The 23,603-nt window shown below is 38.0% G+C and overlaps 1 non-coding gene across 1 annotated transcript; it reads right to left on the bottom strand.

Annotated features, from left to right (window-relative positions):
* Positions 1-22,667: 22,667 nt before the first annotated feature.
* On the bottom strand, positions 22,668-22,774 carry LOC146394362 (U6 spliceosomal RNA). The gene has a single exon (XR_014836243.1). It is a non-coding gene; the product is annotated as a U6 spliceosomal RNA (small nuclear RNA).
* Between the last annotated feature and the right edge of the window lie 829 nt (positions 22,775-23,603).

The raw sequence follows: 23,603 nt of genomic DNA, 5'->3' as shown, positions 1-23,603 counted from the left end.
TCTTTGTCCTACCATATTCTCCTGCATAGCAGTAGTTTGGATATGGCACCATGTCTTCCCAGGAAGGCTAACAGTTTCTGGAGAAAAGAGAAGAAATCTCTTCTCAAGAAATTCTGTTTTTCTTTTTTGACACATCTGAACTATATCAGAAAAAGTCATTCCACAGGAGTTTCCACCCTAAAGCACTGAAATGAAAATAATCTGCTACTATTCACAGTAAAAAAGATAATTGGACAACAATACACTGCTGAAAGTGTGAGAAGGAATACTAGGGAATGATATATGTTGAGGAATAAGGGCCTTATAAAAAATCTTGGGTATTCAAAGGGACCTGGGAAATTATGTCAATGGGCAGGGAAAGAGACAAAATTTAAAAATGCTTGCTATATGTTAGAGGAGTGTTTTATCTGCACAGATACCAGGTCTTCAAAGACTAGAAAAGTGTTTCTTTTCCTTGTTAATTTTTTTTTTTTTGGAATCAAGTTTAAGAAAATCTTTGTCAAACCACATAACCACTAAGTGGAGAAGTTAAGAGACTATGCATGACAAAGAGGTAGTCTTTAAAAACAGTATAGATAAGTCACTAAACAAAATACTCAGTTTACAGAAATATAACACAAATCTCTGGAAGATAAGGACTTATTTCTAGAGTTATTACATTATGATATACAAGATTTTTTTTTTTGCATGTGTGTTTTTGGGGCTGCACCCATAGCATATGGAAATTCCCAGACTAGAGGTCTAGTTGGAGTTGCAGTTGCCAGCCTATGCCACAGCCACAGCAATGTGGGTTCCTACACCACAGCTCACAGCAACACTGGATACTTAACCCACTGAGTGAGGCCAGGGGTTGAACCCCTGTCCTCATGCATACTAGTCAGGTTTGCTACTGCTGAGCCACAACAAGAATTCCCCACAAGATTTCTTTTTTAACAAAAATTATGATGCAACATAGAAATAATAAATAAAAAACATCAGAATGTTCCTGAGGAAACCTAGATACTGGAATAGTTAGAATGCTATTTATTGAACTTACCTGAGCTAAGATTATACATATTTAGATGTATAAATTGATGTTTAAGTGTAAGTATATATAATATATCATGTATACATACATGTATATGTTGTGACATACAGACTTAATAGGCTGTATATATATACACATTCAGTGTATATATCTTGTGAGATAAACAGAACCAAGCCAATTAATACAACCATTACCTCACATGGTTACCATTTTTTATGTGTATACATGATGAGAATACTTAAGAGCTATTTTCATAGAAAATATCAAGTAAATTATATAGTCCTGTGAACTAGAGTCAAACAACACACTCTACATTAGATTTCCAGAACTTAACCATGGTACATTATTGGAACTTTGTAACTTTTGACGAACATCACTGAGGTACAGACTCAATCCCTGGCCTGGTACAGTGGGTTAAAACATCCAGCATTGCTGCAGCTGTGGTGTAGGTTACCACTGTGGCTCAGATTCAGTCCCTGGCCTGGGAACTTCCACTTGCCTTGGGTGTGGCCATTTAAAAAAAAGAAGAAGAAGAGGAGAAGAAATGTCAAGAATATTCAGCAAAAACTTTTGCAATGTATAAAGCAAAAACAGAAGTAGCGAAACTCTGGGATTCAGCAAAAGCAGAGCTCAGGGAGTACTTTATAGATCTATAAATGTCTAAGTAAAAAAGAAGCAGCTTCTCAAATCAATAAATAGTTTTACATCATCAACAACTGGGAAAATTTAGTAAAAAAAACACTAAAAAAATGAAATAATAAAAAATTAGATAAGAGATAAAACAAAAAATAGAGAAGAAATAGAAAGAATGAATAAAACTGAAAATTGGCTATTTGGATAGATCAATAGAATTGGTGTACTTCCTCTTGATTAATTAATGAGAGAATAAATAAAATAAAAAATAAGAATATAAAATGTATACCAACATTAAAGAAAAAGTATTAAACTAATACTGTGAACAATTTTTATATCAATAAATTAAAAACATGATGAAATAGATGAATTCCTAGACATAACTATTAAAATTGTCTTAAGACAAAACAAAAATTTAACAGATATTCAACGAGTAAAGAGATTGAACTAATAACTGAAATTCTTCTAAAAATAAAAGCCAGATGGGAGTTCCTGTCGTGGCACAGTGGTTAACGAATCCGACTAGGAACCATGAGGTGGCAGGTTCGATCCCTGGCCTCGCTCAGTAGGTTAAGGATCCAGCGTTGCTGTGAGCTGTGGTGTAGGTTGCAGACGCGGCTCGGATCCCACGTTGCTGTGGCTCTGGCGTAGGCTGGCAGCTACAGCTCCGATGAGACCCCTAGCCTGGGAACCTCCATGTGCTGGGGGAGCGGCCCTAGGACAAGGCAAAAAAAGACAAAAAAAAAAAAAGACAAAAAAAAAAAAAAAAAAAAAAAAAAGAGCCAGATGTCTTTACCACTGAATTTCCGCCAAAAATTTTAGGATAAATTAACTCAATTTCCTGTCAAACTTCCAAAAAATAAAAAAAGTGAAAAAACAACCATTAAAAACCCATGAGGCAAGAATTACCGTGAAACAAAGTAAATCAACAGAAAAGAAATCTATAGACAAATAGCCTTTTGAATAAAGATGCATATATCTGCAACAAAAGGATAGGACTTTATTTTGAAAAGAAAGATGGAAAATATGATTTTACTCTTCACTTAGATCATTTCTGGCACTTTCAAGATGGCCTCTTTGTAGTATCAGGTGATTTCAAATGGATGATAGCTAAGTTTTTTTATGAAACCATTCATCTTGGAGGGAAGTATATCCAATCACTTGTGATGGAACATGATGGAAAATAATATGAGAAAAAGTGTGCGTATATATATATGTATAACTGGGCCACTGTGCTGTATAGCAGAAGTTGACAATGTGGTAAATCAACTATAATAAAAAATTTTTAGAAGAGACTGTTTTTCTTGGAAAAGGTAAATTAGTAGCATCTTAAACAACATCTTGAAAAATATGTCAGGTTATTTTGATATCAAAATAGCAGAATACTCTTGGGAAAACTGTGGAGGTGTCACCTTTACCAATACCGATGATAAAGGGTCTTTGGATGACTTTAGTTTTAGAAATTTGCTTGATTTTGTGTTTCCAAACTGGGCATTCCAACTTTCATGTGAAGTATTGAGGTGCACAGTTTACAGGAACCATTATAAAAGATTTCTTTAAGGCATTACTCTTCACTCAAAAACAACACTTTTCATATTCCCCAAACCTCCTGAAAAAGTTGAATGTACCAGTGTTTCCTTAAATTGTAGTTAGCAAAACTTTCAGAAGTGCTCAAGATCCCTTGTCCAAATGTATTCCCATGGTCCCTCTGATATAGTGCATTACCCTAGGGACATAGGTTATCCTTTTATAAATTAGAAACTGGAGGACAATCTGGGAGCTTTACCTGCAATATTAGTTTTCCCCACTACAAATACATGTGGCAAAATATTACAAATGACTCTTGTACAATCCCAGTGTCACTACCAAAAATAGCTAAGGCTAGCTTTCCATAATAACCTCTTCAAACAGGATGTGTCCTTTGCTTGAAGGGACATCAGATAAAGATTGCCCCTGAACCTCATTTTTAGGCACCCAGTCAGTACTGTTAACAAACACAGCATTCCAATCAAGAATAATCTATCCAATAATTCATTATTCAGATTTGAAGGAAAGATAAAAAGTTCTCCAAACAAGCAAGAGTTAAAGGAGTGTTACCTCTAAACTTGCCTTATGAGAAATGTCAAAGAAATATCTTTAAGCTAAAAAGAAGGGGTGCTAATTGGCAAAAGAAAAACAAAAACATGAACATCACTGGTAAGGGTAAGTATATAGTAAATGTGGTGGAATAAAGCTGGTGGAAGGTTGAGAGACAAAGGTAGTAAAACTAACTAGAACTACAATAATTAGTTAAAAGGTATACAAGTTTAAAAGATACAAAATGTGACATCAAAAGCATAATGTGGGGGTGAGAATAAAAGTGTAGAGTTTTGCAGTGTGGTTAAATTTAACTTGTTATCAGCTTAAAGTAGTCTTTTATAAAAATGACTTATTACATGTAAAACCCATGATAAGCACAAAGCAAAATTTTGTAGTAGATACACAAAAGATAATGAGAAAGGAATCTTCACATACCTCTAAAGAAAATCTTCAAAATGCAAAGGAAGGGGTTCTTGTCAAGGTGCAGTGGAAACAAATTCAATTAGGAACCATGAGGTTGTGGATTTGATCCCTGGCCTTGCTTGGTGGGTTAAGGATCCTGAGTTACCCTGAGCTGAGGCATAGGTTGCAGATGTGACTTGGATCCTGCGTTGTTGTGGCTGTGATGTAGGCCAGCAGCTGCAGCTCTGATTTGACCCTTAGACTGGGAACCTCCATATGCCGCAGGTGCAGCCCTAAAAAAGCAAACAACAACAACAATGATAACAACAACAACAACAATAGTAATGGTATCAAGATAATTTTAAAAAACACAAAGGAAGCAGGCAAAAGAAGATAAAAGAAATGGAGAGGAACTACAGAAAAGTGAGAAAGCATTAACACAATGGCAATAAATATGTATTTATTGATAGTTATTTAAATATAAATGACTAAATTCTCCAATCAAAATATGAGTAGCTAGGGGTTCTTTTTTAGCCTGAGGTTAAGGATTTGGTGTTGTCACTGCTATGGCTCAGGTTCAGTCCCTGGTCCAGGAACTTTCACATGCCATGAGTGCAGCCAAAAAAAAAAAAAAGTGAAATAATTTTTTTCAAAGGATTTAATACATGTAAAAATGTAAAAGGTAGCCATCTATATAATGGCTACAACCAACTCCCTTCAGTTTTAAGAATACATAGAGTTTCAAGTGAATGGGTAGAGAAAAGTATTCTATGCTAAAGCAATTCAGTAATTCAGTAATAGTAGGGGACTTCAAAATGCCCCACTTACATCAATGGATAGATCCTCTAGATAGAAAATCAATAAGGAAACTTTGATCTTAAGTGGCATGTTAGACTAGACAACAGATATTTATAGAGTGTTTCAAATGAAAGGCAAAGAATACATATTCTTTGAGTGAATGTGGAAGTGGACGTGGAAGATTCTCTGGGACACACCATATGTTAGGCCCTCCAAAAGTCTTACTAGATTGAAGAGAATTGAAATTACCTTTCTAAACTCAGTGGTATAAAATTAGAAATTACAACTCTGGAAATTTCACAGATGCGTGAAATTAAACAATTAATGAGTGAAAGAATAAGTTGAAGGTCAATGAAAACACCACATAAAATTTAAGGAATGCAATAAAGCAATTCAAAGAGCACATAAAAGCCTAACAATAAGGGTATAACAATAAATACTCCACCAAAAGACATTTAGAATTGATAAAGGACACAAAATCAATAAAAAGAAATTTGTTGCATTTCTGTGCCTAATAACAGTAAGAAAGGAAAAAAAAAAAACACCTCCATTTACAACTGTATTATTTGTGACTTTATTGTCATCACTGTTAGGAAGTGGAGCAAACAAGATGTTGCAGAGATTTATGTCAAAGAGTGTTCTGCCTACGTTTCCCTCCAGGAGTTTTATAGTATCTGGCCTTCCATTTAGGTCTTTAAGCTATTTTGAGTTTATTTTTGTAAATGGTGTTAGATAGTGTTCTACTTGCACTCTTTCAGGTGCAGCTTTCCAGTTTTCCCAGCACCATTTATCGAAGAGACTATCTTTCTTCGACCATATGTTCCTTCCTCCTTTGTCATAGATTAGTTGATAGGTGCTTGGGTTTATTTCTGGGTTTTCTATCCTGTTCCATTGATCTCTGTTTCTGTTTTTTGTGCCAGTACTGTGCCGTTTTGATGACCGTAGCTTTGAGTATTGTCTAAAGCCAGGAAACTTGATTCCTCCATTTTCATTTTTCTTTTTCAATATTGCTTTGGCTATTCTGGGCCTCCTGTGTTTCCATACAAGTTTTAAAAGAGTCTGTTCTAGTTCTGTGAAGAGTGTTTTTGATAATTTGATAGGGGTTGCCTTGAGTCTGAGGATCTCCTTGGGTAGCATAGTCCTTTTGACAATATTGATTCTTCCAATCCAAGAGCATGGTATATATTTCCATTTCTTTGTGTTGCCTTTGATTTTTTTCATCAGCATCTTATAGTTTCCAGGGTACAGGTGTTTTGTCTCTTTAGGTTGGTTTATTCTTAGGTGTTTTATTTTATTTTATGTGATTGTAAATGGAACGTTTTCTCTGATTTCTCTTTCTGATCTTTCATTATTAGTATATGGAAATGCATTTGATTTCTGCATATTAATTTTGTATCCTGCGACTTTGCTGAATTCATTGATGAGTTCTAATAGTTTTCTGGCGCTGTCTTTAGGGTTTTCTTGGTATAGTATCATGTAATTTCCGAACAGAGATAGTTTTACTTCTTCTTTTCCTATTTGAATTCCTTATATTTCTTTTTCTTCTCTGATTGCTGTGGCTAGGACTTCCAAAACTATGTTGAATAATAGTGGTGAAAGGGGACATCCTTGTTTTGTTTGTGATCCTAGTGGAAGTGGTTTCGATTTTTCACCACTGAGTGGTGTTAGCTGTGGGTTTTTCATATGTGGTTTTTATTATGTTGAGGTAGAGTCCCTCTATGTCCATTCTCTGTGGAGTTTTTTGTTTGTTTGTTTGTTTGTTTTTTAATCAGAAACGAGTGTTGAATTTTGCCAGAAGCCTTTTCAGCATCGGTTGAGATAATCATGTGGTTTTTTTACTCTTTGATTTGCAGATATTGAAGAATTCTTGCATCTCTGGGTAAATCCCACTTGATCATGGTGTATGATCCTTTTAATGCATATTTGGATTCAGCTTGCTATTATTTTGTTGAGGATTTTTCTCCTATGTTCATCAGTGATATTCACGTGTAATTTTCTCTTTTGTGTGTGTGTGTGGTATCCTTGTTTGGTTTTGGTATCATGGTCTTATAGATTGAGCTTGGGAGTGTTCCTTCCTCTGCTGGTTTTTGAAAGAGTTTCGGAAGAATAGGTGTTACCTCTTCTCTGAATGTTTGATAGAATTCACCTGTATAGCCATTGGGTCCTGGACTTTTGTTTTTTAGAAGGTTTTCAATCACATTTTCAATTTTGGTACTTGTGATTGGTCCGTCCGTATTTTCAAATTCTTCCTGTTTCAGTCTTGGTATGTTGTACCTTTGTAAGAATCAGTCCATTTCTTCTAGGCTGTCCATTTTATTGGCAGATAGTTGCTCACAGTAGTGTCTTATGAGCCTTCAAATTTCCATAGAATCAATTGTAATTTCTCCTTTTCCATTTCTAAGTTCTTACTGATTTGAGCTCTCTCCCTTTTTTTCTTGATGAGTCTGGCTAAAGGTTTATCACTTTTGCTGATCTTTTCTAAGAACTAACTTTTGGTTTCATTGATCCTCTCTATTATTTTCTTTGCCTCTTTTTCATTTATTTTTGCTCTAACCTTAATGATTTCTTTCCTTATGCTAATCTGGGGCTTTATTTATTATTCCTTCTCTAGTTGTTTTAGGTGTAAAGTTAGGTTGTTTATTTGAGCTTTTTCTTCTTTCTTGAGGTAAGAGTGTATTGTTGTAAACTTTCCTCTCAGAACTGTTTCTGCTGTGACCTTTAGGTTTTGGGTTGTTGCATCTTTGTTGTCATTTTTCACTATCTTTTGATTTTCCAATGATTAATCTATTATTAAGTAGAATAATGTTTAGCTTCCAGGGGTTTGTGTTTTGTTTTGGTTTTTTGTTTGTTTGTTTGTTTGTTTTGCATGTCCCCCCTTGTAGTTGACTTACAGTCTCATGGCTTTGTGGTCAGAGAAAATGCATGGAAAATTTCAACTTTTTAAAATTTACCAAAACTTGATCTGTGGCCAAGTTATGATCTATTCTGGAGAATGTGCCATGTGCACTTGAGAAGAATTTATATTCTTCTGATTTGGGGTGGAATATTCTATACATATCAGTTAAATATATCTGGTCTAGGGTATCATTTAAAGTCTGTGTTTCCTTGTTGATTCTCTGTCTTGATGATTTGTCTCCTGATGTAATTGTGATATTAAATTTCCCCGCTACTATTGTGTTGCTGTTGATTTCTCCTTTTATGGCTGTTAGTAGTTGCCTTAACTATTGAGGTGGTCCTATGTTAGGTTCATATATATTTACAATTGTTAAGTCTTCTTCTTGGGTTGATCCTTTGATCGTTAGATAGTGTCCTTCTTTGTCTGTTGTGATTTCCTTTATTTTATTTTTTTTTTTTTTTTTTTTTTTTTTTTTTTTTTTTTTTTTTTTGTCTTTTTGCCATTTCTTGGGCCGCTCTCGCGGCATATGGAAGTTCCCAGGCTAGGGGTCTAATCGGAGCTGTAGCCACCGGCCTACGCCAGAGCCACAGCAACGCAGGATCCGAGCTGCGTCTGCGACCTACACCACAGCTCACGGCAACGCCGGATCGTTAACCCACTGAGCAAGGGCAGGGATCGAACCCGCAACCTCATGGTTCCTAGTCGGATTCGTTAACCACTGCGCCACCACGGGAACTCCGATTTCCTTTATTTTAAAGTCTATTTTGTCTGATGTAAGTATTGCTATTCCTGATTGCCTTTCATTTCCATTTGCATCTATAGCATATTTTTCCACACCCTCAGTTACAGTCTGTGTGCATCCTTGAGTCTGAAGTAGGTCTCTTGTAAACAGCATATATCTATGCTGATACGTATATCAGCATGTATCTTGTCTTTGTATCTACTCATCCAGTCTTGGTCTTTTGGTTGGAGCATTTAATCCATTTCCATTGAGTGCAATTATGGATAAGTATGTATTTATTGCCATTTTATTAAATGCTTTGAATTGTTACTTTGAGTCTTTTTTTTCTCCTTTCTTTTGTTGTCTTCTCTTGTGATTTGCTGTCTTTAGTGTTGTGTTTGGATTGCTTCTTCTTTTCTAGGTGTGTGTCTCTCATAGTTATTTTTTGGGTTTGCAGTTCTCTTATTTTTGAATGTGTTTTTCAATGTTCTTCGTTTGTCTTCTCTTCTCATGTCTACTAATTTTGCTATCATATTTGTTAATGGATGATTTTCTACCTTTATATTACCTTTGTCTTTACCAATGAGTTTTCTCTTTTGAAATTTTGTTGTTTCTAATTGTGGCTTTCACTTTCCTTCTTAGGAAAGTTACTTTAGCAGTTGCTGTGTTGCTTGTTTGGAGGTGCTGAATTCTCTTAGCTTTTGCTTGAGCATCAATCAGCTCTGGACAGCCCCTTGCAGAATTCCCGGGAGTCCATACTGTTTCCAAAATCACCTCTGAATCTAGGCAAATTGTGGCTCTGCACCCACCCAGAAGGCCCCTTGCAGACTCCCATGAGGTTTCCCTGTTTCTGAGGTAAATTTGTCCACCTTGGTAGGGAGATTTCAGCTCTGTGCCCACCCTGGAGGGCCCTCGTGGAATCCTGCCCCTCTGAGCTGCTTCAGAAACAACTTTCTCTGCCGCCTAGGAAATCACTGGGTCCCCGTCAGCTCAGGAGATCCTCTGCAGAATTCTGGGACATCTGCGCTATTTCCAAAATCACTTCTGTCCCCTAGGGAAAATGGGGCTCTCCACCCACACAAGGGGGTTTTCCAAGATCCCCTGGTCCTTTTGCCCTGTCACAGCAGTTGCTTTTGCTTACTCATGCCCAGCTGCTGGCTGGAGCTGTGCGGACTATGCTATTCCCAGCTTCCCTCCATCTGCTCAAAGTTTTCCCTCCACTCATGCCACTTTCCCTCTAGTCTTAAGGGCTGCGGGCTGCTCCACAACTGCTGCTAAGCAACCACTGTTTGAGAGTGAATCCTAGAGCCGAGGCAGTTGGAGTCTTGCAGTCTGAGAGCATTCATATGGGGTAAGGTAAAGTGATAGATCCCACCACTTCTCTCTGGCAGCCCCTAACAATGGTGCATAGCCTCCAAGCCCAACAGAGATACCTCAGCTTAGAACTTCAAATATCCTTCCAGGCAGTCTTGTGCTACCACTCCTAGGTTTTTCCCTAGGAGCTAGCCCCAACTTTCTGTCTGAGTCTGATCCTCGAAGCTAGAACTTCAGTTCCCAGCCTCTGTCCACCTCTGCTCGTATTTGGGAAGTGGCAGGCAATGACACTGACCATTTGTAGAGGACTGTTTCCACTTTATCTGCTTTACTCCAGTTGCTGTGTTCTCCTCCAATACGCCAATGTTCCTCCTCTGTCTTATCCGGTCTCCTTGTTGGTGTGGGGGACTTCTCAGGGCGTGGAGATTTTTTTTTTTCCCCCTCCATTTCCAGCTCCCTCCCATGGGTGTGAGTCCCTAGCTGCTTAGTTTCTCCGTTCTCTCCTTTTTTCTTTCTTTCTTTTGTCCTACCCAGTTTTGTGAAGTTTTTTTTTTTTTATCTCTGTCAGAATATTGGTTTCTTTTGTCAGAATTCAACAAATTTTCTCTGCAAGTAGTTTCTGTATAGATGGATTTTTGATGAATTTGTGGGAGTAGGTAAACATCACATCCTTTTCCTCCACCACCATCTTTTTTCTCCTCTGGTTGAAGCATTTAATCTATTTACATTTAAGGTAATTATTGATTTGTATGTTTTTACTGCCATTTACTTAATTGTTTTAGATTTGTTTTTATTGGTCTTTTTTCTTCCCTTCTTTTGTTCTATTCTCTTGTGATTTGTGGACCAGCCTTTTGCCTTTATTTATTTTATTTTATTTTATTAATCCTTTTTTTATATACATATTGTTTTCTACTGTACAGCACGGTAATCCAGTTCCACATACATGTATACATTTTTTTCTCACATGATCATGCTCCATCATAAGTAACTAGACGCAGTTCTTGGTGCTAAACAGCAGGATCTTCTTGCTACTCCATTCGAAAGGCAACAGTTTGCATCCATTAACCCCAAGTTCCCCATATACCCCACTCCCCCCCTCTTCCCCCTCGGCAACCACAAGTCTAGTCTCCAAATCTGTCATTTCCTTTTCTGTGGAAAGCTTCCTTTGTGCCATATATTAGATTCCAGATACAAGTGATGTCATATGGTATTTGTCTTTCTCTTTCTGACTTACTTCACTCAGGATGAGAGTCTCTCGTTCCATGCATGTTGCTGCAAGTGGCATTATTTTGCTCCTTTAGATGGCCAAGTAGTATTCCATTGTGTATATATACCACATCTTCCGAATCCAGTCATCTATCAGTGGACATTTGGGTTGTTTCCATGGCTTGGCTGTTGTGAATAGAGCTGCAATGAACATGAGGGTGCATGTGTCTTCTTTTTTTTTTTTTTTTTTTGCCTTTTCTAGGGCCGCTCCTGTGGTATATGGAGGTTCCCAGGCTAGGGGTCTAATCGGAGCTGTAGCCGCCGGCCTATACCAGAGCCACAGCAACTCAAGATCTGAGCCCAGTCTGCGACCTACACCACGGCTCATGACAATGCCGTATCCTTAACCCACCAAGCAAGGGTAGAGATCGAAGCTGCAACCTCATGGTTCCTGGTCAGATTTGTTAACCACTGCACCACGATGGGAACTCCTGCATCTGTCTCTTCTAAGGAAAATTTTGTCCGGATATATGCCCAAGAGTGGGATTGCTGGGTCACATGGTAGTTCTATGTATAGTTTTCTAAGATACCTTCATACTGTTCTCCATAGTGGTTGTACCAGCTTCCATTCCCACCGACAGTGCAGGAGGGTTCCCTTTTCTCCACACCCCCTCCAGCACTTGTTATTTGGGGACTTGGGAATGATGACCATTCTGACTGGTGTGAGGTGGTATCTTGTGGTAGTTTTGATTTTGCATTTCCTTACTAATCAGGGTTGTTAAGGATTGTTTCAAGTGCTTGCTGGCCATCTGTATATCTTCCTTGGAGAATTGTCTATTCAGGTCTTTTGCCCATTTTTCAATTGGGTTGTTGGCTTTTTTTGCTGTTGAGTTGCATAAGCTGTTTGCATATTTTGGAGATTAGGCCCTTGTCGGTTGCATCACTTGAAGCTATTTTCTCCCATTCTGTAAGTTGTCTTTTTGGTTTCTTTTTGGTTTCCTTTGCTGCAAAATCTTGTCAGTCTGATTAGGTCCCATTGGCTTAGTTTTGCTCTTATGTCTCTTGCTTGGGAAGCCTGACTCAGAGCACATTAGTAAGGTTGATGTCAGAGGATATTTTGCTTATGTCATCTTCCAGGAGTTTGATGGTGTCTTGTCTTATGTTTAAGTCTTTCAGCCATTTTGAGTTTATTTTGGTGCGTGGTGTGAGGGTGTGTTCTAGTTTCATTGATTGGCATGTAGCTGTCCAGGTTCCCTGGCAATTCCTGCTGAAAAGACTGTCTTGTCCCCATTTTCTGTTCTTGCCTCTTTGGACTGGTCTTTTAACTCAGTTTGAATGAGAGCATGCTGCTGAGCTTTGGAATGGGTGGAGGTGTCCACACCCAGGGCAAAAGAACAGAGGCTGGGCGAGGTAGCTTATCATGTTCTGTGTGAGCAAGGGTGAGGAGAGAGGGCTCAGCAAGAGAGACAGGAGTGAGAAGTGTGAGGGAGGCTCTGAAATTAGATAAAATGTCTCTGCCAAGAATTGGGGCTGGACACTTGGTTAATATCAGGAAAGAACAGCTAAAGGGTGTCCCTGATGAGGTGCAGGTTAGAAGGGGCTTTGGTAAGGGTTTGGAGATGAGACCACCAACATGCACAATAGAGACTTGAGAGGGGTGTTTGTGACCTGTTAATTCAGGTTGTGCTGAGTAAGTGGCCCCTGTGTTGATAAGAAAGGATACCAGCTTACCTACAACTAGCAGAGTTACCCGGGGCTCTGATGGAGTAGTAGGGGTTGGGACCAGGGGCCTGGGTACCCTCAGTCTTCTGTGGCCATGACAAAGAGGCTTCGCAGGTTGAGGCACAATGATTCTGATTTCTCTGCAGGGAGGGATGTGTTCTTCCCCTAAGGAGTTATCACAGTCTAACTTCCAGTTGCCTATGTTGCTGCACATGTAGCATGGACCTGGAGTGTCCTTAGAGCCATTGTCCAGGTGATTGAGCCTACATTTTGGCAGCCCTGAATGGCAGTTTCCAGCATTTAGTATTTAGCCTGATCTCTTTATAAGTGTTGGCTTTCCACCTCTTTATCCTGATTATTAAAGACCTTGAAGGTGAGGGTGAAGACATCCTGTTGTGGGGTTTGAGGGTCATCCTCCAATTTTTGTGGTCCATACCTATGTGTGGTGAAGATTGAGAGATGAAATTTGTGCTTACAAAAATATTTCTTTCCACCAAGGAAGGGTCTGAATTTGTATGTTTTGGGAGAGCCTCTGTTAAGCAAGCAAGAAAGAGGTAATTTGTTCATCTGGGGCTTGGCTAATTTATTTTCGCTTTTCATAGTTAGCAGCTCTGTATGCTGCTTTCCAGAGTCCTGCTAAGAAACAGTTTACCATGTACTTGGATGTCTACAGCCTGGGGAATTGACCTGAGTCCCAGTTTGGATTTGCTGCTGCCCTGACTGGCAGTTTTTATCTTGCCAGTGGAGGTCATCTGTATGGGCCTGAGGGGCTATTCAGACTCCTTCCTTGTCCTTGGGGTAGAGGGTGGTGAATAAGATGATATAGACCTCATGCCAGATTAGGTCATAGGACTGAGTGATATGTTTGAATTCCATAACACAGGTGAAGGGATCAGAAGAGAAGGAGCCTAGTCTTTTTTCAATTTAAGAGAGGTTGGAGCTGGAAATAGGGACATGGAATGGACCTGGACAATCCCTTCTGTTTCTGCAACTTCCCCTAGAGTGAGTAAGGAGCGAGTTGGGAGGTGTTTGGAGAGGCAGGAGGTCAGGTCTAGGAGCATGTGTGAAGAGGGGAGAAATAGTGGTCGGTATCTGGGTTAGGACTGGGAGAAGCTGAGGAAGACTTGGGTGTGGGAGAGGAAGATTTTGAGTTGGTGGGAGAGCTGGAGGCATGGAGAGGTTTGTACTGCAGAGCATGATGATCTGCAGGATCAAAGGAGGAGATATCAGAATCAGGGGGAACTTTTGTGGATGAAGGAGAAGAATTTGAAAGGTGGAGCAAGAAGAACAGAGGGAGGGGTGTAAGCTGAGGGTAAAGGGGACCTGAAAATAGGGCCTTGCATACCGCTTGTCATTACAGCAACAAAAGTAACCAAAGCCACTCAAGACATTTAAATTGGCCCTGTGGTTAACAAACCCAATAGTATCCATGAAGCTGTGGGTTTGATCCCTGGCCTTGCTCAGTTGGTTAAGGATCTGGCATTGCCATCATCTGTGTTGTAGGTCACAAGGCATGGCTTGGATTTAAATTGGTTCATACTATGGAAACTAAATCTCAAACTACCGTATGTTCTGGGACCCCACTCCTGGGCATATAACTTGGCAATGAATTCACTCAAAAAGATGTACGCATCCCTGCGTCCACTGCAGCTCTATTTACAACAGTTAAGACATGGAAACAAACCAAATGTCTATTGAGAGATGAGTGGATTCAGAAGATGTGCTAATATATACATACTGGAATACTAATCAGTGATAAAAAGACAAAGTAATGCCATTTGCAGCAACATGTATGGAACTGGAGATTCGCAAACTAAGTAAAGTAAGTCAGAAGGTGAGAGGCCAACATCACATGGTACCACTTATATGTGGAATCTAAAGTATGGCACAGATGGGTCTATCTGCAAAACAGAAACAGTGCATGGCCAAGGAGAACAGACTTATTTATGCAGGGGAGGGGGGAGAGGGCATGGGGTAGACTGGCAGTTTGGAGTTTGGGGATGGAAACTGTTTCATTTTGAATGCGTAGGCAGTGGGGCCCTACTGTACAGCAAAAGGAACTGTGTGTGATTGGGTCACTTTGTATGACAGAAATTGGGGGATTGTAATTTTATTGTGAAATATATATGGCATATTACCATGTTGACAATGTTCAAGTGTATAATGCAGTGGCTTGAGTATATTTATGATGCTGTACAATAATCATGCACAATTCACTTCCTGATTTTAAAAAATTACTGTAAAAAGCAATTTAAAAATCTCCCTTTATCATTTAACATTTGTCCCTGGCAACCTCTATAGACATTCTATTTACCTGAAATTTACATAATCATAAATACTTGTCTTTTGTGTGTGGATTATTGTATACAACACTACATTTTTAAGATTCACCCATTCCATTGCATATTTTTATTTTTAAATATTATTAATGTTCTATTGCATCTATATACTGACCTTTGTTCTCTATACACAAGCAGTGCTAAATCATACCCAATTTTGGACCTGTGCTAACTAACAAACTCCTGGACACATCAAAAGCAGTTCTGAGAGGGTAGCTTATCACAATAAAAACTTACCTCACGAAAGAATAAAAAGCTCAAATAAACAACCTAAACATACACCCAAAACAGCCAGAGAGGAAAGAACAGACAAAGCCCCAAATTAGCTGAAGGAAAGAATTCCTAAATATCAGAGCTGAAATAAGTCAAATAGAGGCAAAGAAAATAATAGAGAAGATGAATGAAACCAAAAGCTGGCTCTTTGAAAAGATCAACAAAATTGATAAACCTTTAGTTAGATTTATCCAGAAAGAAAGGGAGAAGGCTCAAATCACTAAAACTGAAATGAAAAAGGAGATATTACAACTGACTCCACAGAAATTCAAAAACCATAAGATATTGCTATAACCAACTCTTTGCCAATAAAATGGATGGGTTCTTACAAAGGTACAACCTACCAAGACTGAACCAGGAAGAAATACAAAATATGAACAGATCACAAAATATGAACAAAGTGCCACAAGTACCAAAATTGAAAATGTGATTAAAATCCCCCTTCTCAAGAAAACACAAAAACGTCCAGGACCGAATGGCTACACAGGCTAATTTATCAAATATTCAAGAGGAGTTAGCAACTGTTCTTCCTGAAACTCAATAGCAGAGGAAAGAACAGGCCTCAGCTCATTGTATGAAGCTACAATCACCCTGATACCAAAACCAGGCAAAAATAGCATCTAAAAGAGAGAATTACACAGCAACACCACTGATGAATATAGATATCCAAATCATCAACAAAATGTTATCAAACAGAATGCAAACATATATTAAAAATATCACACACCATGATCAAGTCAAATTTATCCCAGGAATGTAAAGGTTCTTCAATATCTGCAAGTCAGTCAGTGTAACGCTCCACATCAGCAAACTGGAAAATAAAATCATGATCATATCAATCAATGCAGGAAAGCCTCTTGACCAGATTCAACACCTCTTTCTGTTAAAAACTCTCCAGAGTGTGGGTATAGGGGGGACCTACATTAATGTAATAAAAGCCATATATTACAATCATAATAGCTAACATCATTCTCAGTGGTGAAACACTGAAAACATTTCCACTAAGATGGGGCACAAGACAAGGATGTCCACTTCCACCACTACTATTCAACATAGTTCTGGAAAGCCTAGCCATGGCATTCAGAGAATAAAAAGGAATCCAGATTGGAAAAGAAGAAGTGAAAGTACCACTGTTTGCAAATGGCAAGATACTATAACTTGGCAACACTAAACATAAAATTTTTGGAACTCATCAATGAACTTTGCAAAGTGGTAGGATACAAAATTAATACATAGAAATTGCTTACATGTTTATATACTAAGAATAGAAAATCAGAAAGAAAAATCAGAGAAAACATCTCATTTACTATCATATTACATAAAAAAAACAAAGAAAAACAAACCCCAAACCTAGGAATAAACTTGCCTAAACAGACAAAACCATAAACTCTGAAAATTATAAGATGTTGATATAAGAAACCAAATGCAGAGTTCCCATTGTGGCACAGTGGTTAACAAATCCGACTAGGAACCATGAGGTTGCTGGTTCGATCCCTGGCCTTGCTCAATGGGTTAAGGATCCAGTGTTGCTGTGAGCTGTGGTGTAGGTTGCAGATGTGGCTTGGATCCCACATTGCTGTGGCTGTGGCATAGGCCAGTAGCAACAGAACTGATTAGACCCCTAGACTGGGAACCCCCATATGCTGCAGAAGTGGCTGTAGAAAAGGCAAAAAGACAAAAAAAAAAAAAAAAAAAAAAAAAAAAGAAAGAAACCAAATGCTACACAAAGAGACCAAAAGATATGCCATACTCTTGGATTGAAAGAATCAACAATGTCCAAATTAGTATATTACCTGACGTAAACTGTAGAATCAATTAAATACCTATCAAATTACCAAGGACAATCTTTAGAGAACTAGAACAGAATAGTTTAAAATTTGCATGGAAATACAAGAGTCTGAAGATTGGCAAAGCAATATTGAGAAAGAAAATCAGAAGTTGAAGAATCAGGCTGCTTGAGCTTGACCAAAGCCACAGTTATCAAAACAATATGGTACTGGCTAATGGATGGTCAACTAATCTATGACATAGGAGGAGGGAACATACAGTGGAAGAAATATAGTCTCTTCAGCAAATGGTGCTGGGAAAACTGCTTAACTTCATGTGAGAGAATGAAAGTAGAACACTCTCTAAAACCATACACATGGGGATGTTTGTTTTTTTGGTACGGAGCTGCAGAAGGTGTTTGTAAATTTTGGAGATGAATCCCTTGTCAGTGGATTCACTTGCAAAGATTTTCTCCCATCCTGTGGGTTGTCTTTTTGTGTTGTTTAGGGTTTCCTTTGCTGTTCAGAAACTTTGAAGTTTGATTAGATCCCATTTGTTTATTTTTGTTTCTGTTGTCAATACTCTGAGAGGTGGATCTGAGAAGATGTTGCTGTCGTTTATGTCAGAGAGTGTTTGGCCTATGTTTTCCTCTAGGAGTTTGATAGTGTCTGGTCTTATATCTAGGTCTTTCATCCATTTGGAGCTGATTTTTGTGTATGGTGTTAGGGAGTGTTCTAATTTCATTCTTTTCCGTGTGGCTGTCCAGTTTTCCCAGCACCACTTATTGAACAAGCTGTCCTTTCTCCATTGTGTATTCTTGCCTCCTTTGTCATAGATGAGTTGGCTGTAGGTGTGTGGGTTTAATTCTGGGCTTTCTGTCCAGTTCCACTGATCTACATTTCTGTCTTTGTGCCAGTGACATACGGTCTTGATGATTATTGCTTTGTGGTATAGTCTGAAGTCCACTAGCCTAATTCCTCCAGTTCCATTTTTCTTTTGTCTTTGGCTATTCTGGGTCTTTTATGCTTCCAAACAAACTTTAAATTTTTTTTTTTGGCTTTTTTGCTATTTCTTTGGGCCGCTCCCGTGGCATATGGAGGTTCCCAGGCTAGTGGTCGAATTGGAGCTGTAGCCACCAGCCTACGCCAGAGCCACAGCAACACGGGATCCAAGCTGTGTCTGCAACCTACACCACAGCTCACGGCAACGCCGGATCGTTAACCCACTGAACAAGGGCAGGGATCAAACTCGCGACCTCATGGTTCCTAGTTGGATTCGTTAACCACTGTGCCACAATGGGAACTCTGACAAACTTTAAAATATTTTGTTCGAGTTCTGTGAAAAATATCCTTGATAATTTGATAGGGATTGCATTGAATCTGTAGACTGCCTTAGGTAGTATAGTCATTTTGATAATATTGACTCTTCCAATCCAAGAGCATGGTATGTCTTTCTGTCTATTTGTGTCATCTTTGATTTCTTTCATCAGTGGCTTGTAGTTTTCAGAGTACAGGTCTTTTGTCTCTTTAGGTAAGTTTACTCCTAGGTATTTTATTCTTTTGGATGTGATGGTAAATGGGGTTGCTTCCCTAATTTCCTTTTCTGCTCTTTCATTGTTAGTATATAGAAATGCCGTCAATTTCTGTGTATTGATTTTGTATCCTGTGACTTTGCCAAATTCATGGATGAGCTCTAACAGTTTTCTGGTAGAGTCTTTAGGATTCTCTAGGTATGGTATCACGTCATCTGCAAAGAGTGATAGTTTTACTTCTTCCTTTCCAATTTGGATTCATTTCTTTTACTTCTCTGATTGCCATGACTAGAACTTCCCAAAACTGTGTTGAAGAGTAGTGGTGAGAGCAGACATCCTTGTCTTGTTCCTGATCTCAATGGGAATTCTTTCAACTTTTCATCATTGAGAATGATGTTCATTGTGGGTTTGTCATATATGGCCTTTATTACGTTGAGGTAGGTTCCTGTTATGCCCCCTTTCTGAAGGGTTTTTATCAGAAATGAGTGTTGGATTTTGTCAAAGGCTTTTTCCGTGTCTATTGAGAGGATCGAATGGTTTTTATTCTTCAACCCTATTACACTGTTGGTGGGATTGTAAATTGGTGCAACCACTGTGGAAAGCAGTGTGGAGAGTCCTCAGAAAACTAAACACAGAACTCCCATTTGATCCAGCAAGCCCACTCCTGGGCATCTACCCAGAGAAAACCATGACTCGCAAAGACACATGTACTCCAATGTTCATTGCAGCACTATTTGCAATAGCCAAGATATGGAAACAACCTAAATGTCCATTGACAGAGGAGTGGATCCAGAATATGTGGTACATATACACAATGGAATATTACTCAGCCATTAAAAAGAGTGAAATACCAGCATTTTTTGCAACATGGATGGACCTAGAAACTATCATGCCAAGTGCAGTCAGCCATACAATGAGACACCAACATCAAATGCTATCACTGATATGTGGAATCTGAAAAAAGGAGAGACTGACCTTCTTTGCAGAACAGATGCTGACTCACAGACACTGAAAAACTTACGGTCTCTGGAGGAGACAGTTTTGGGGGGTGGGGGGATGTGCCCGGGCTGTGGAATGGAAATCCTGTGAAATCAGATTGTTATGATCATTATACAACCATAGATGTGATAAATTCATTTGAATAATTGAAAATAAAAGAAAAGAAACCATACACAAAGATCTTATATTTAAAAAATTATATCCAATAATATCTGCATTTTCATTTGGACATTTAGGTTCCTTACACTTTTTTTTATATAATGATTTTTATTTTTTTCCCTTATAGCTGGTTTACAGTGTTCTGCTAATTTTCTACTGTACAGCATGGTGACCCAATTACACATGCATGTATACATTTGTTTCTCACATTTTTATGCTCCATCATATTGACCAGACATAGTCCCCAGTGCTACACAGCAGGACCTCATTGCTAATCCATTCCAAAGGCAATAGCCTGCATCTAGTAACCCCAAGCACTCCATCCATTCCACTCCCTCTCCCTCCCCCTCCCCCTTGGCAACCACAATTCTAACTTTTTAACTTTAATATTAATTTTATATTGGAGCATAGTTATTTTATGATTTCTGATAGATTTGGGTGCACAGTAAAGTGAATCAGTTATACCAATGCATACATCCATTTTTTCTCAATTTTTTTACCCATATGGTTTTCTGCACAATATTGAGTGGAGTTCCCTGTGCTATAGAGAAATAGACTGTTCACACTTCATGTGCTTATTTTATAATTTTCCATTCTCAATCAGTTATTTATTCCCATTGTTATTAGCTCCCTTATTTCAAAAATAATCAGGTAAGTCATATTCTACTTACCTTCTCTGGTTTACTAGTGGTAATTCTTTGTTTCAGTATGCTAGTTATTGCTTTGAGTCTTGGCATAGACATCTTATGTAACAATCTACATTAAGTTTTTTTAAATTATGTTAAAAGTTCTTTTATTATTTTAAAAGTTGCATAGCTGGTAGATGGTTAAGATTTACTCTGACCTTTAGGCATTTAACAATCATTAGCATTTGAGGAAGCTTTGAATTAACTATCTATGCATAGCATCTAGAGAATCATAATTGTGCTTCTGCAAATGGTGTGCCTATCTTCAGCAACAGCTTGCATCTTGATTCTCTTGGTTCTCTTGGCTGATGCATATTCTGCTAATGACTGCTCATAACCACTTGGGGCCACGATGTTCTTCTTTCTCTTATTCTTAAGAGGGCACATCATGCTGTGCAAATGGTGTGCCACTCTGCACAGGTCCAGCGTGCCTAGACCAATGCATTATGTCCTCATTCAGCTGACTATATGAATAACTAATGCTTTTAGGTCTTTGTTCTTAAGTTTAAGTCATTTTCCAGCATTACAGCTGTTTTTCAAGAAGGAATATGGGGTAAAGTAAAGCAGGACAAGATGGCGTTTTCAGCATAGAAAAATAGAAGCAAAGAGGCTAAGAAAATATTGTAGAAACATGTGACGTGACACATTTGTAGCACCTATAACAGCTGTTTCACCAATTAATTTCAGGCATAATGAAAATACTAAATATTTGTTACACTTTTTACTATTTTAGAGCTTTTTATGATGACAGTTATTCAGTAATTTAAAAATGATTTACAGTGTTATAATATTGAACTCTCTTGCTTATTTAAATATGCAAATGCACATGACTGCTTTGGCACATTTTATTTGATTAAAGCTTATGCAAAATAAACACCTTGAAGTCTAAAAGTTGTCATTTTAATAGTTTTTTTAAATTGAAATAGAAAATTGCAGCTCATAGTTTTCCCAGATACCTACCAACTACTTAGAATCTAATTATCTCAGTGATTATTGTTTTAGAAGAATTTTACTGCTGTCTCTTGCATTAGATCTATGAACAGAGAAAAATAGGATAAAATAATTATTGTTTCCACTCATTATCTACCAAATCCTGATTAATATTCATAGTCTAGACTTGAAAAAGCTCTTTTTTAAAAACTTTTCAATTTATTTTTAAAATGATTTTTATTTTTCCATTATAGTTGGTTTACAGTATTGTCAATTTTCTACTGTACAGTGCAGTAACTCATTAACACACATACATTCTTTTTCTCATTGTCCTTCATCATGCTCCATCACAAGTGACTAGATATAGCTCCCAAGTTATACAGCAGGATCTCATTGCTTATTTATCCCAAATGCAATAGTTTGCCTCTATTAACTCCAGATTCCCAGTCCATCCCATTCCGTCCTCCTCCCCCTCAGCAACCATAAAACTCTTCTCCAAGTCCATGAGTTTGTGTCTCTTCTATAGAAAGATTTGCTCGTGTTGTTTATTAGATTCCAAATATAAGTGACATCATATGGTATTTGTCTCTCTCTTTCTGATTGACTTCACTTAGTAAGAGAGTCTCTAGTTCCATCCATGTTGCTACTAATGGTATTATTTCATTCCTTTTTTTAATGGCTGAGTAGTATTCCATAGTGTATATATACAACATTTTTTTTTTTTTTGTCTTTTTACCTTTTCTAGGGCCGCTCTGGAGGCATATGGAGGTTTCCAGGCTAGGGGTCTAATCAGAGCTGTAGCCACCGGTCTACACCAGAGCCACCGCAACGAGGGAACTGAGCCGCGTCTGAGACCTACACCGCAGGTCACAGCAACGCCAGATCCTTAACCCACTGAGCAAGGCCAGGGATCAAACCCACAACCTCATGGTTCCTAGTCGGATTCGTTAACCACTGTGCCACGACAGGAACTCCTACAACACTTTCTTAATTCATTCACCTGTTGATGGACATTTAGGGTGTTTCCAGGTCTTTGCTTTTGTGAATTGTGCTGCAGTGAACATATAGGTGCATGTATCTTTTTCAAGGAAAGTTTTGTTTGTATATATGCCCAAGAGTGGGATTGTTGGGTCATATAGTAGTTCTATATTTAGTTATCTGAGTTACCTCCATACTATTTTCCATAAAAATATGGAACACTTCATGAATTTGCATGTCATCCTTGTGCAGGGGCCATGCTAATCTTCTCTGTATCATTCCAATTTTAGTATATGTGCTGCTGAAGTGAGCACTTGAAAAAGATCTTGATCCAGTTTACTATTAATACGCCTGGTAAGCATATACATTTAGTTTATTTGCTACTATTTTCTGTTACTTACTAAATTAGTCAATAGTGATAATACTTAAAACTTAGGCATACGTTATTGGAGATTGCTTACTATAGTAATGCTGTGATAAATTTGGAATTGTTTAAAATATTATTTTATTGGTACTTTCCTTAAACTTAGCAGCATTTACATATATTTTTCTAGAAGGGAAAAAAGTAAGGGTGTTTAACAGGCTTCTTCCAACCACCCCAGATTTAGTCAATGATGCGATAGAGAACATACCACCTGCTGAGATACGTACATGCTAACTGATCAGTTACTTTTAAATCATTTTGATTTCTTCTATTTACATGATTGCTTCCTGCACTCTAAAACTTTACATAATAGTGTAATTTTATCAAATTCACACCTTTCTTATATTTTAGTTGGTTTTTTTTTAAAGTTAAGATTTTTGTCGTCTTTTTTTTCCATTTCATTTGAAGTGCTTAAGTATGAACTAAATAAAACACCAATTGAACAACTGATCTATTTCTAGTGTCCAGTTTTTTTTTAATAATCTATACCCATGAGTGACATTTTACATATAATGTTAAATCTATTAAAAAAATCCCTGAATTATTTACGTACCACTGCTACTCTCCTTTCCTGATCATTTAGTCATTATATGGACTCTCGTTGCCCCACCAAGGAAATGAGTTACCAAGAATGTAGGAACAAGGATACCTTTATGAGAACTATAGAGATCAGTTGAGTACCCAGGCCAAAGGGGTAGAAAATTCAACCTATTTCGTGT

Source organism: Sus scrofa, chromosome Y (assembly GCF_054392235.1).
Source record: "Sus scrofa isolate SSC_HxYL_T2T_F1_AM1 chromosome Y, Sscrofa_HxYL_maternal_Yorkshire_Landrace_v2.0, whole genome shotgun sequence".
Taxonomy (NCBI): domain Eukaryota; kingdom Metazoa; phylum Chordata; class Mammalia; order Artiodactyla; family Suidae; genus Sus; species Sus scrofa.
The sequence above is the reverse complement of the archived record's forward strand: the minus strand, read 5'-3'. Positions and strand labels throughout refer to the sequence as shown.